We start from the raw sequence: 12,579 nt of genomic DNA on the forward strand, positions 1-12,579 counted from the left end.
AAATCCTTAGGTCACTAGGCGCAAAGTCCCCTAAGAACTTAATAACACGAATACCAAAGAGCTCACTCGTGATCAATTATGCATTAAACCATATTCTATTTTCTTTTCTTTTTCTTTTTTTTCCTTTTTTTATTTTTCTATTTCTGAGCAAGTGCGTTTCGCTCCATCTTGCTCAACCCTAGACTACTCGTATACAATACGAGCCGGCTACTAGCCATTTGACGCCTAGCCACGACTAGCAATGAATTCCAATTTTTACTCTAATTATATCTTTTTATGCCTTTTATCATTAAGAGCCTATCATACATTCTAAGCATAAGCAATAGATTAACCTCAAAAACCATCAAACCATGACAACAATCTAGTCCTTAAGCATACATTAAGACTTAGTGAAATTATAAGTGTTTCTAGCATGCATGTCAACCTAACAAGATTAACATCACTCTACCGCTATCACAACACTCGCATCAATATCACATATCAATTGGTAAAGCAAAACAAAAGGGATCATGGTATATGTATGAGCTACATGACATGATAAATAAATCTATAAAAAAAACTATACAGCAAAAATATGCAACTATATGAATTAAACTAACATGAATATGCAACTACATGACACACACACAAATATGTTCCTTAACTACCACCCACAAACTTAAAATATTCAATGTCCCCAGTGAAGGTAATAGAAAGGAACACCGGGTAAACCTACTCAAAAAGATCATCATCATCTTCACCCTCAGAGGGTGGAGTGTCAGTAGGCGGATAAGCAGAGTCCTCACAAAAAATGGGCTACTGGATGTCAGCTCCAAGGCCTCTGAAAGCAATCCCAAGTGCTAGGGTGAGCTCTTGTACAAACCTACTCTGCGACTCATACATCGCATCCATCCTCCTGGAAAGCCTCCTGCACTGGACATCAGCCATCCCTGAACCATCACCTCCATGGGCTCTAGAAGAACCTGCATCGCCATGAGCCTGACTGGGCCTAGCCATCGTAGCACCAGCTACTGGACGTCCCCCTGGGAGACCATATCCCAAACCATGCTCCTCGGGCTCACCACCCGTCCACTCCTGCATCGCATTCAGCGTCGATGAATCAATAGGAGCGGCCGACATCTGCAACTGCTTATAAGTAGGCCAGTGGACTCCAACTGCCTTGCACAACTTCATGACAACAGAGGCATACAGGATGTTGTAATGCGTCCTCCCCCTCAAAAACTTTAAAATCCCTTGGTAGATGGACTCACCAAGGTCCACATAATACTCCTCATTCAGAATCCCCCACAACAATTTGGCTCTCTCAACTGTAACCTCATGTCCATGCGAAGAAGGCAAAATATTAGCACAAATAAAGGCATTCCATGCACGGGCATACCTGTTCATCACAACAGCCGGAAAAGAACGATACTCGTTAGATCCTATCTTAAACTTTCACACTGTGTCCGGCTGATGATAAGTGGATTTTATATCCACTTGGAACGCTTTATTACAAGCTTAAATTGGTGTTTTGGACTCAAGTTGTTGGTATTTTGTTGTGTTTTTTGTGTTATTGCATTTCAGGTATCAGTTATATGAAGAAAAGAGCTTTTAAAGGAAATATGATAAAAAGTAATCAGAATTAGAAGCCAAGGTCATTGTCAAGTTGTAGAGAATCTCAATAGCTTCGCGTGGGCAGTTGAATCGCCTAATTCTGACGAGTAGAACTCAAGTTATGGCCAAAACAAGATTCATCAGAAATTTTTCCAAACAGGCTCCAGGCGCCCGCCCGGAGAGCTGAGCGGCCGCCCAAGGCGAGGCTGGTCGCTGATTTCGCTGAAAAGGCCTTTTTAAGTGGAATTTGACGATTTTAAGGGTTCAGGTCCACTAGGGGCGTATATATACTTAAAAAAAAGGGTTTTCATCATCCGGGAAGATTGAAATACCAAGGAGAAGACCTCGAAGCACAGAACAACTCTGAAAAAGAAGATCTTATTTTTAACTTGTGATTCTTTAAATTAGTTGTAACTTTGGATGCTCGTTTTCATTCTTGTTGAACCTAGATCTCGTTTATTCGTACTTTAATTATTATTCAATATATTAAGACCTTGTTTTATACCATGCTTTCATTAAAACCCATGGTGATGATGAGTTTGATTATGAACTAATCGTTATCGTGGGATTCTAGTGGATTTACTTATGGATTTAATAGTTAATTATTTCGATATCTTGGTGTGTGGTGATTGATTGATATCCTAGTATTGGTTGTGCTTATTCGTCTTACATGTGTAGCTAACATATAAGATAGCGTGTTAATCTCTATTGAAGCGACGGTGAATATAGAGATTTAGAACTTGCCATGCTAGCATAGGTTCATGTACTGTATGCATGATTCATGGGTAACTCTAACCGTTTTACATGCCCTATGTAATCATTATGGATAACTTATGCTTAAACCGTTATGTTATCAAATTCTATAGATATATAGGGTCTCAATATAATTGGTGCCTATTCAGCTTCTATCTCTTTTGTGGATGTCTGGTAGAATGGAACTCGTGCAACGAAAGTTGGCGTTTATCAGTTTCGTGTTATATGATTAATGTCATCACCATCACATGCTAAGGTTAAGAACGATAAGGCTATTGAATGAAGTAGTAATGAAGTTAGAATCCCATATTTGTCATATATAGTAATTCAACCTTAATTCTCTTAGTTAATGTTATTTAGTATAATCTCTAAGTTTAATAAAAACCCAATTTGTTATTTGTCTTAGCATTGAGAGATAACCATACATTGTTGCATAGGTGCATAAATTGAATTTAACATAAACCAGTCTCTGTGGGAACGAATCTGATTTATATCTTATACTACTTGTGAACGCGTATGCTTGCGTGAATATTAGCGCGTGTTTTCGCCCTAACAAGTTTTTGCGCCGCTGCCGGGGACTCGATGTTAATTTTTAGTTTATGTGCTTGTCATCAGTGGTCGTTAAAGTTCATTGACTCAGATTTTTTTTATTTTCACGGTTTATTTATTTGTGTTTCAGGTACTCATTACAATGGGAGATCCAGCAGCACGAACGAAAGCCTTGATGGATTTTTCTCAACCCAAGATCAATAACATTCAATCTAGCATTATCCGTCCATCTATCACAGCTAATACCTTTGAGATCAAGCCTGGCATAATTCAATGGGTACAGACTACAGTCCAGTTTGGGGTTCTCCAACGGAAGATTCCAGTACACACATTAGGGATTTCATAGAGATCTGCGACACCTTCAGGTTCAATAGTGTTTCTGAAGATGCTGTGAAGCTGAGACTGTTCCCATTCTCTCTAAGGGACAAGGCTAAGAGCTGGTTACACTCTCTACCAGCTGGTTCGATTTCTACTTGGGAAGATCTTGCTCAGAAGTTTCTTTTTAAATTCTTCCCTATGGCGAAGACAGCTACAATCATGAATGCTCTTACTCAATTTACGCAGCAATTAGGAGAATCTTTATATAAAGTTTGGGAGCGCTACAAGGAGATGCTTAGAAAGTGTCCTCATCATGGAATGCCTGATTGGATAATCATCAATTATTTTTACAATGGGTTGGAAGCACAGTCTAGACCCATGCTCGATGCAGCAGTAGGTGGAACATTATGGGAAAAGAGCTATGAGGAAGCTTATGATCTAATTGAACTGATGGCTGCTAATGAATATCAGTATCCAGCCCATAGATTGCCACATAGCAAGGTAGTAGGAGTTCTTGAGGTGGATACAGCTACGACTATCACTGCTCAACTAAAGGCGTTGTCTATGAAGATTGATTCTCTGGCTAACTATGGTGTTAAGCAGATAATTAGTGTTTGTGAGTTGTGTGCAGGTCCGCATGTGACAGAGCAATGCGCTATATCTAGTGAATCAGCTCAGTTTGTGAGCAACTTTCAGAGGTTGCAGCAACCAGTTCCAGACACTTATCATCCGGACAACTGGAATCATCCTAACTTCAGCTGGAGCAACAATCAGAATACGATGCAACATCCATTCCAGCAGTTTGGAAATAAGCTATTCAACCCTCCTGGTTTTCAGCAACAAATTGCACCAAAACAACAACTCCAAATTCAACAACAAAATCATGATGCAGGTCTATCTTCGAATGAAAAATCAAAATTAGAGGAGTTGAGGCTTATGTGCAAAAACTAGGCTCTTATATGCCAAAGCCAGGCTATTTCTACCAAGACTCTGGAGAACCAAATAGGTCAAATTGCTAATTCCTTATTGAATCGACCACCAGGAATGCTTCCTAGTGATACAGAAGCCAATCCAGGCAAGAGGGAAGTTGAAGAACAGGTGAACTCTATCACCTTAAGGTCTGGAAAGTTTGCAAGCCCCCAAATTCATCAAGACGAAGAGCCTGAAAAGTCTCAAGTTCCAGAATCTGAAGTTGTGGCTCAAGAAGAAGTGCAGAAGGAAGCAGAGGTGGAACCAAGGAAGACTACTATAGAACACACTCCTCCTGAGGGTAATACAGGGGAGAAATAGATCAATCCTCCACCTCCTTTTCTCTCTCGGAAAGTGAAGCTCGATGACTTAGAGACCGTTGTTCCAACAGAAGAATGCAGTGCTATACTGCAACAGAAGTTACCTCCGAAGCTTAAAGATCCTGGAAGCTTCACTATTCCTTGCACCATCGGAAACTTATCGTTTGACAAGTGTTTATGTGATTTAGGAGCTAGCATCAATCTGATGCCCTTATCTATCTTCAAGAAGCTTGGTCTGCCTGATCCGAAACCAATATACATATCATTGCAACTAGCTGACCGTTCCATCGCTTATCCAAGAGGTAGAGTGGATGATGTCTTGGTCAAGGTGGATAAACTCTTCTTCCCTGCTGACTTTGTAATTCTTAATTTCGAGGAAGATAAGAAAATTCCCATCATCTTGGGAAGACCATTCTTGGCTATAGACCGAACTATGATCGATGTACAAAATGGAGAGCTTTCGATGAAGGTTTACGATCAAAAGGTCACTTTTAATGTGTTCAAGGAAATAAAGTTACCCACAGCTAAAGAGGAGTGCTTTAAAGTAGAGCAATTGCAGGTTTTGAATGCACCTCAGTGGAAGAGGAAGTTAGATATGCCATTCGATTCTCTTGGGTTAGCAGAGTTAAAATTTTCTGAGGAGTGTTTTGAACCATTTATTGAAGAAGCTCACACACTTGAGCTCAACCGAATTCCAGATCACTTGAGTTATTCATTCTTAGGTGCACCCCCTGACAAGTGGTTTGGATATACTTTTGACGATGTAGAGGGTGACCGACCGGTTTCTGCCGTGCCTACAGAGGGTTATTCTCATGTGCAATAGGTAGTTGATAGGACTGGTATTGGTGATGCACAGTATAGAAGATTGACCAGGCGTATGGAGGCCATGCATGTCATCCATCGATATTTTGCTGAAGATTTGACACACGCTTTCGGTACTATTTTCCGAGACACTAGTGGCGAGGTTGATTGGCCACCTGATCCTCCACCCGAAGAGGGTGATCTTTCCGACGACTAGGTATGCCTGAAATCCTTATTATTACCTTCAATGAGGATATTGAAAATTTTAAGTTTGGGGGTGATAATGTAAGGATTAGTAGTGTGTGTCCATATAGATTCATATAGATTTAAATTGCATGTTAATTGTAGTTCATTCATATTTTTGCATGATTTGTTCATTTAGGACATATTTGTTTGTTTTTATGTGATTTCATATAGTTGCATTTGCATGCATATTTAGCATGATCCCTTAAGATAAACTATAATATTTGATAAGTTGATGTTGATTTCAGTGTGGTGATGACGAATAGAGGGATGTTTAAGTCTTAATGAATTGATTTGCATGCCAGAAACAAATATTTTCACAAAGTCTTATAGGGTTGCTTTTGATCTAAATCATGATCATACTTGTTTGTTGTTGAGATTTAATCACTTGGTTATATTTAGAATTTGTGATATTCTCGTAATGACGTAAAAACACTGATCTTTTTATCTGGAGAAAAACTTAAGTTTCATTGCTAGTTGTTGTAAGGCTAGGCGTCAAATGGCTAGTAGCCGGCTCATATTTTTATGAGTAGTCTAGGGTTGAATGAGATGGAGCGAAACTCACTCATTCAGAAATTGTTGAAAAAAAAAGAAAAAAAAGAAAAAAAGAGAAAAAAAAGAAAGAAAAAAAGTATATGTTTATGCATAATTGATCAAGAGTGAGCTCTTTAATACTCGAGTTATTAAGTTCTAGGGGACTTTGTGCCTAGTGACCTAAGGCTTTTATAGTCTGGGATCCGCTAACCTAACGCTCGCTACATGGGTATTATTGCATAAGTCTTTTGGGACCTCATTCATTACACGATCAAATAAGCATCTTTGCTATGTGTTCAATAATAGTGTGAATCCTTATATAACTCTAGTAGAAATGAGGTGTTGTGAGTCATAATACGTTTATTGTCTATTCTGTTTATAAACTTTTGATTGTTTCGATGATAGATAAGTTATGGTTATTGTGTTGTGAATATGTTGTGAACTTGATGATCACCTAAACAAAACATCTAAGTAGATTTTACTTAGTGAAATAATGTAGCACTCGACGGATAAGAATTTTAGTCCCGACGGATAACTCAGTTTGAGTACCGACGGATGAGCAATTTATTATCCATCGAGTGAGTAGCTTATATAATGATAAGTTTGTAGCACAGTGTTGTATGCACCTTTGTATAGAATCTGTAGAAGCATATAAGTCATGTTGACTTTATCTAGATATGCAGAATAGGTTGATTAACTGTACATAAGCAATGTCTTGTAATTCTGTATAAGTGAAATGAAGTCAAGTGCCAAAATAGCTATCAACGGATGCTTAACAAAGCTTCGACGGATGATCAAATGACTTTCAACGGATGTTCAAAATAGCAGTCGACGGATGATCAAGTAAGTCATCGACGGATGATCTGAAAGTCGACGGATGATAATATCAAGATTCAAACATCAGTTGAACAGTGAAAGCTGACACACAGCCGTCGAGATTGGATACAAACACTGTGGAAGCCTATTAACTGGGTTATAGAGGACGAAAAGCAGCAAAAATCAAGACTGTTAGATTTTATATTTATTCAGTTCTTTTGACTTTGTAATCTTGGTAATATATATAAACCAAGAGAGTAGCAAATAAAAAAAACTAAGAAAACTAAGTTAGCTTAGAAACAAACACAGAGAAATCTTTGTAAGCACTATCTTTAGCATTTCCTGTGTTCTTAGTTGTTCTATCTTGTAAAAGCAGCTGTGAGCATTTCTGCACACAGAGTTCTCTCGATATATTAATATATAACTCTGGTGGAATTGTTTAAATCCACCAGAAAGTTTTTAAAGACTCTTGTTTTTAATTACTCTTGTTTTAATTCATTAAAGTTTATATTCCGCATTGTGCTAATCAAAACAGATATATCTATAATCGAGTTGAACTTTTTTATTTCAAGAAAAAGATAAAGAATTCCATTCAACCCCCCTTCTGTAATTCTTGCTATATTGTTAAGGGACTAACAATTGGTATCAGAGCAGACTCTTAATCTACAAAGAGTTTAAAGATCAAAACAATTCAGCAAGATGAACAAGAAAGATGTTGGAGTCAAGATTCCTTTTCTGGATAAAGATAATTACCATCATTGGAAGGTAAAGATGCATCTTCATATGCTTTCTCAAGATGAGGCCTATGTGGACTGCATAGAAAGAGGCCCTCATGTTCCAATAAGAGCTGCAACAGGAAATGAACCATCAGTTCCAAAGCCAAGGCATGAATGGTCTGATCCTGATCTTGAACAAGTCAGGAAAGATAAAAAGGCCATGAACATTCTGTTCAATGGTGTTGATGCAGATATGTTTGATAACATCATCAACTGCAAGACTGCCAAGGAAGTTTGGGATACAATACAGATAATCTGTGATGGTACTGAGCAAGTATGAGAAAATAAAATGCAGCTCCTGATTCAACAATATGAGCATTTTCACAATGAAGAAAGTGAGTCACTCACTGACATTTTTAGTAGATTCCAAAAGCTACTAAATGCTCTTAAATTGCATGGAAGAGTCTATGAGACTAAAGACTTCAATCTAAAATTTCTCAGATCTCTTCCAAAGGAATGGAAACCAATGACAGTCTCATTGAGGAACTCACAAGATTATAAGGAGTTTACTTTGGAGAGACTGTATGGCATTCTGAAGACCTATGAGCTTGAAATAGAGCAGGATGAAAGAATGGTGAGAGGAAAGAAAAAAGGAGGATCCATTGCACTAGTTGCTGAACTGGAAAAGGAGAAGGAAGTGAAGATGGAAGCTGTGGAATCAACTTCAAAGGCCTGTGAAAGCAAGGGTAAAGGGCTAGCTGCAGAAAGTGAAGATTCTTTGAGTCAAGATGACATGGAGGACATTGATGAGCACCTAGCATTTCTTTCAAGAAGATTTGTCAAGCTCAAGTTCAAGAAGAACTTTGGAGCTGCCAAGCCAAATAGAAACATGGTGGATAAGTCAAAATTCAAGTGTTTCAAATGTGGCTTGGCAGGGCATTTTGCAAATGAGTGTAGAAAGTCAGATTCCAGTAAAAAGAGATTTGAGTCTGTGGATTATAAGCAAAAATACTTTGATCTACTCAAACAGAAGGAAAGGGCTTTTATTACACAAGAGAATGACTGGGCAGCTGATGGTTTAGATGAAGATGAGGAGATCAGCTATGTCAATCTAGCCCTTATGGCCAAGTCTGATGAAATAGAGACAAGTTCCTCAAGCAATCAGGTAATTACTACAAACCTTGCACATTTATCTAAAGTTGAGTGTAATGATGCAATAAATGACATGTCTACAGAATTGTATCATTTGCGTGTTACACTTAAGTCCCTCACTAAAGAAAATGCTAAAATCAAAGAAAATAACTTGTTTTTGAGTGAGAGGAATAATGTGCTTGAGTCTCAGTTTGTTGAGTTTGAGAAACTAAAAATTGAGTGTAGAATTGCTAAGGAGGAATTAACTGAGTCCTTGAAAAAGGAAGAAATTTTAAAGAAGCAGCTCGATCGTGAACAGGAGGTGATTAAAGCCTGGAAAACATCGAGAGATGTTCATGCTCAAATCACCAAGGTTCAAGAAATTGAGTCCTTTTGTGATGAAGCCTGGAAAAAGAATAAGGAGAAACTAGAACCTATTTTGGTAGATGGATTGCTTACAGATGTAGACTCGACGGATGATGAGGACTATCCGTCGGATAACAAAATGTGTTATCCGTCGAATGATAAAAATCCTCATCCGTCGGCTGTGAACAAACCCATTAGTAAAGCCAAATTAACTAAGCTAAATGAAAAGTATGGGTCTGTTTCCAAGAACTTTGTGTCAGGGGAGTCAAGTCAAGCCAAGAAAGGGAAGAAGGCTAATGTTGGTCACATGACTGTCAAACAGTTGAGTGACAGACTTGAGAAGATAGAGGTAAAAACAGAAACTAAAAGGAAAAACAATAGAAATGGTAAAGTAGGGATTAACAAACATAACAACTACACACCTGACAAATATGCTCCTAGAAAAATCTGTGTCAAATGTGGTAGTGTAAATCATTTATCTGTTAATTGCAAATCTGCCATGCCTACTCCCATGTCTGTTCAGCCTCAATTCTCTAACATGAATGCCATGCCTCCCATGCCTGTTAATGCTATGCCTACACAGAACATGAATGCACAGTTTGCTAATATGCCATTTGCACCTAATCCATATTATGCTGCATACAATATGCCTCAAATGCCATTTAGCATGCCTTACTGGAATAACATGTTTGCACCAAGCATGCCATTTCCTGTTAGCCATAACATGCATAATAATTCTGTAGCATCTAGTGGTTTCAAAGGCCCAACCCAAATGACTAAGGAAGAATCTGAAATTCCTAAGTCAAATGAGTTAAAACCTAAGAAACAGAAGAAGATAGCTAACAAAGCAGGACCCAAGGAAACTTGGGTACCAAAATCAACTTGATTTGATTTTAATGTGTGCAGGGAAACAGAAGGAATCTTTGGTACTTGGATAGTGGTTGTTCAAGACACATGAATGGTGATTCTACCCTACTCACAGAGTTTGAAGAGAGAGCTGGCCCAAGTATCACTTTTGGAGATGACAGCAAAGGTTATACTGTGGGATATGGCTTGATTTCAAAGGAAAATGTCATCATTGAAGAGGTTGCCTTAGTGGATGGTCTCAAACACAATCTGTTGAATATCAGCCAGCTTTGTGATAAGGGCAACTCAGTAACCTTCAACAAAGAAACCTGTGTTGTGATTAATAATCAAAACAACAAAGTGGTTCTCACTGGTGTGAGAAGAGGAAATGTGTATCTAGCTGAATTCAACTCAAATAAAGCAGAATCTGTAACTTGTCTTCTCAGTAAAGCAAGTCAAGATGAAAGTTGGCTATGGCACAAAAAGCTATCCCATTTGAACTTCAAGACCATGAATGAGCTGGTAAAGAAAGAGCTAGTTAGAGGCATTCCTCTGGTGGAGTTTACAAAGGATGGACTGTGTGATGCCTGCCAAAAAGGGAAGCAAATTAAAGCATCATTCAGGAAGAAACTTGATTCAGCAATTGAAGAACCTCTGCAACTGCTTCACATGGATTTGTTTGGACCAGTCAATGTATTGTCAATCTCAAAAAAAAGATTTTGCCTAGTAATTGTAGATGATTTCTCAAAGTTCTCTTGGACCTATTTCCTAAAGTCCAAAGATGAAGCTAGTGAAATCATCATCAATCACATAAGGCAAGTTAACAATCATCCTGATTTCAAAGTTAGAAGAATCAGGAGTGACAATGGAACTGAGTTCAAGAACTATGTCTTGAGAGCATTCTGTGAGGAAAATGGGATCCTGCATGAGTTTTCAGCAGCAAGGACTCCACAACAGAATGGAGTAGTGGAAAGAAAGAATAGATCTCTTATTGAAGCTGCAAGGACAATGCTTGAAGAATCAAAATTACCAACATATTTCTGGGCTGAAGCTGTCAACACTGCATACTACACTCAGAACATCTCTCTGATTAATCAAGCAAAATGCAAGACACCTTATCAATTGTTCAAGAACAAGAAGCCAACTCTGAACTTTCTTTATGTCTTTGGTTGTAAATGCTATATTCTGAGAAATCAAACTGATCATAATGGGAAGTTTGATGCTAAAGCAGATGAAGGAATTTTTGTTGGATATGCTGTTGGTAAAGCATATAGAGTCTACAATCTAAGAACCAACATTTTTGTTGAATCTATACATGTTGTGTTTGATGATAAAAAGATTGAAGGACTAAAAGATGGAGATTACCATGAGAGCCTCAAATTCGACAATGTTGAGATGGTCAGTGAAGAAAGTGATGATGAAAGTGATCAAGAAACAGTGTCTAAGGATAATGCAGACAAATTTACTACAAATGAAGCACAAAACTCAACATCCGTCGAGTTACATAATGCTTCATCCGTCGGAAGGCAATCTGTATTATCCGTCGGAAGACAACCTGCTTCATCCGTCGGTACTCAAAATTCACCATCCGTCGGGTTATCAAAAGGAGCAGGAAGTCAAGGCAGATCACCCATAGAAAGCACCCCAATTTCAAATCAAAGATCCACAAACTCAGGGGGAGTTTCTAGCAATCAAAACTCAATCACACATCAAGACAACATTGAGGTCTCTTCATCCAGGGCTAATCTACCTCAACCAAGAAAATGGACAAAAGAGCACCCATTTGAACTGATTATTGGTGATGTTTCTTCCAGAGTTCAAACCAGGAGAGCAACTCAAGAAGAATGTCTATACAGCAGCTTCCTGTCTAAGGAAGAACCAAAGAAGGTAGAAGAAGCCTTATTAGATCCTGATTGGATTTTAGCTATGCATGAGGAGCTAAACCAATTTGAAAGGAATAAAGTATGGAAGCTGGTACCCAAGCCTAAAGGAAAGAATCCAATAGACACCAAATGGGTATTCAGAAACAAGATGGATGAAAATGGCATAGTAGTAAGGAACAAAGCAAGATTGGTTGCTAAAGGCTATTGTCAGCAAGAAGGGATATATTTTGATGAAACATTTGCTCCTGTTGCAAGACTTGAAGCCATCAGAATCTTCTTAGCCTATGCAGCCCATGCCAATTTCAAGGTCTATCAAATGGATGTCAAAAGTGCCTTTCTGAATGGAGATTTGGAGGAAGAAGTGTATGTAAGTCAACCTCCTGGCTTTGAAGATCCAAATTTCCCAGAGTATGTCTACTATCTATTGAAAGCACTTTATGGACTGAAGCAAGCACCTAGAGCCTGGTATGACACTTTATCAAAGTTCCTTTTGGAAAATCACTTCACAAGAGGTACTGTAGATAAAACTTTATTTTTCAGAAATGTGAATGGCTCTAGCATACTTGTTCAAATTTATGTAGATGATATTATTTTTGGCTCTACAGATGAGAAACTTTGTAAAAAGTTTGCCAAACTGATGCAAAGCAAGTATGAAATGAGTATGATGGGAGAACTAACTTACTTTCTTGGTTTACAAGTTAAGCAAGTTAGTGATGGAATATTCATTAGTCAAACTAAATA

General features: G+C 38.2%; 1 non-coding gene across 1 annotated transcript; it reads right to left on the bottom strand.

Annotated features, from left to right (window-relative positions):
• Positions 1-3,426: 3,426 nt before the first annotated feature.
• Positions 3,427-3,533, bottom strand: LOC141663315 (small nucleolar RNA R71). The gene has a single exon (XR_012551394.1). It is a non-coding gene; the product is annotated as a small nucleolar RNA R71 (small nucleolar RNA).
• Between the last annotated feature and the right edge of the window lie 9,046 nt (positions 3,534-12,579).

This window comes from Apium graveolens, chromosome 5 (assembly GCF_009905375.1).
Source record: "Apium graveolens cultivar Ventura chromosome 5, ASM990537v1, whole genome shotgun sequence".
NCBI classification, from domain to species: domain Eukaryota; kingdom Viridiplantae; phylum Streptophyta; class Magnoliopsida; order Apiales; family Apiaceae; genus Apium; species Apium graveolens.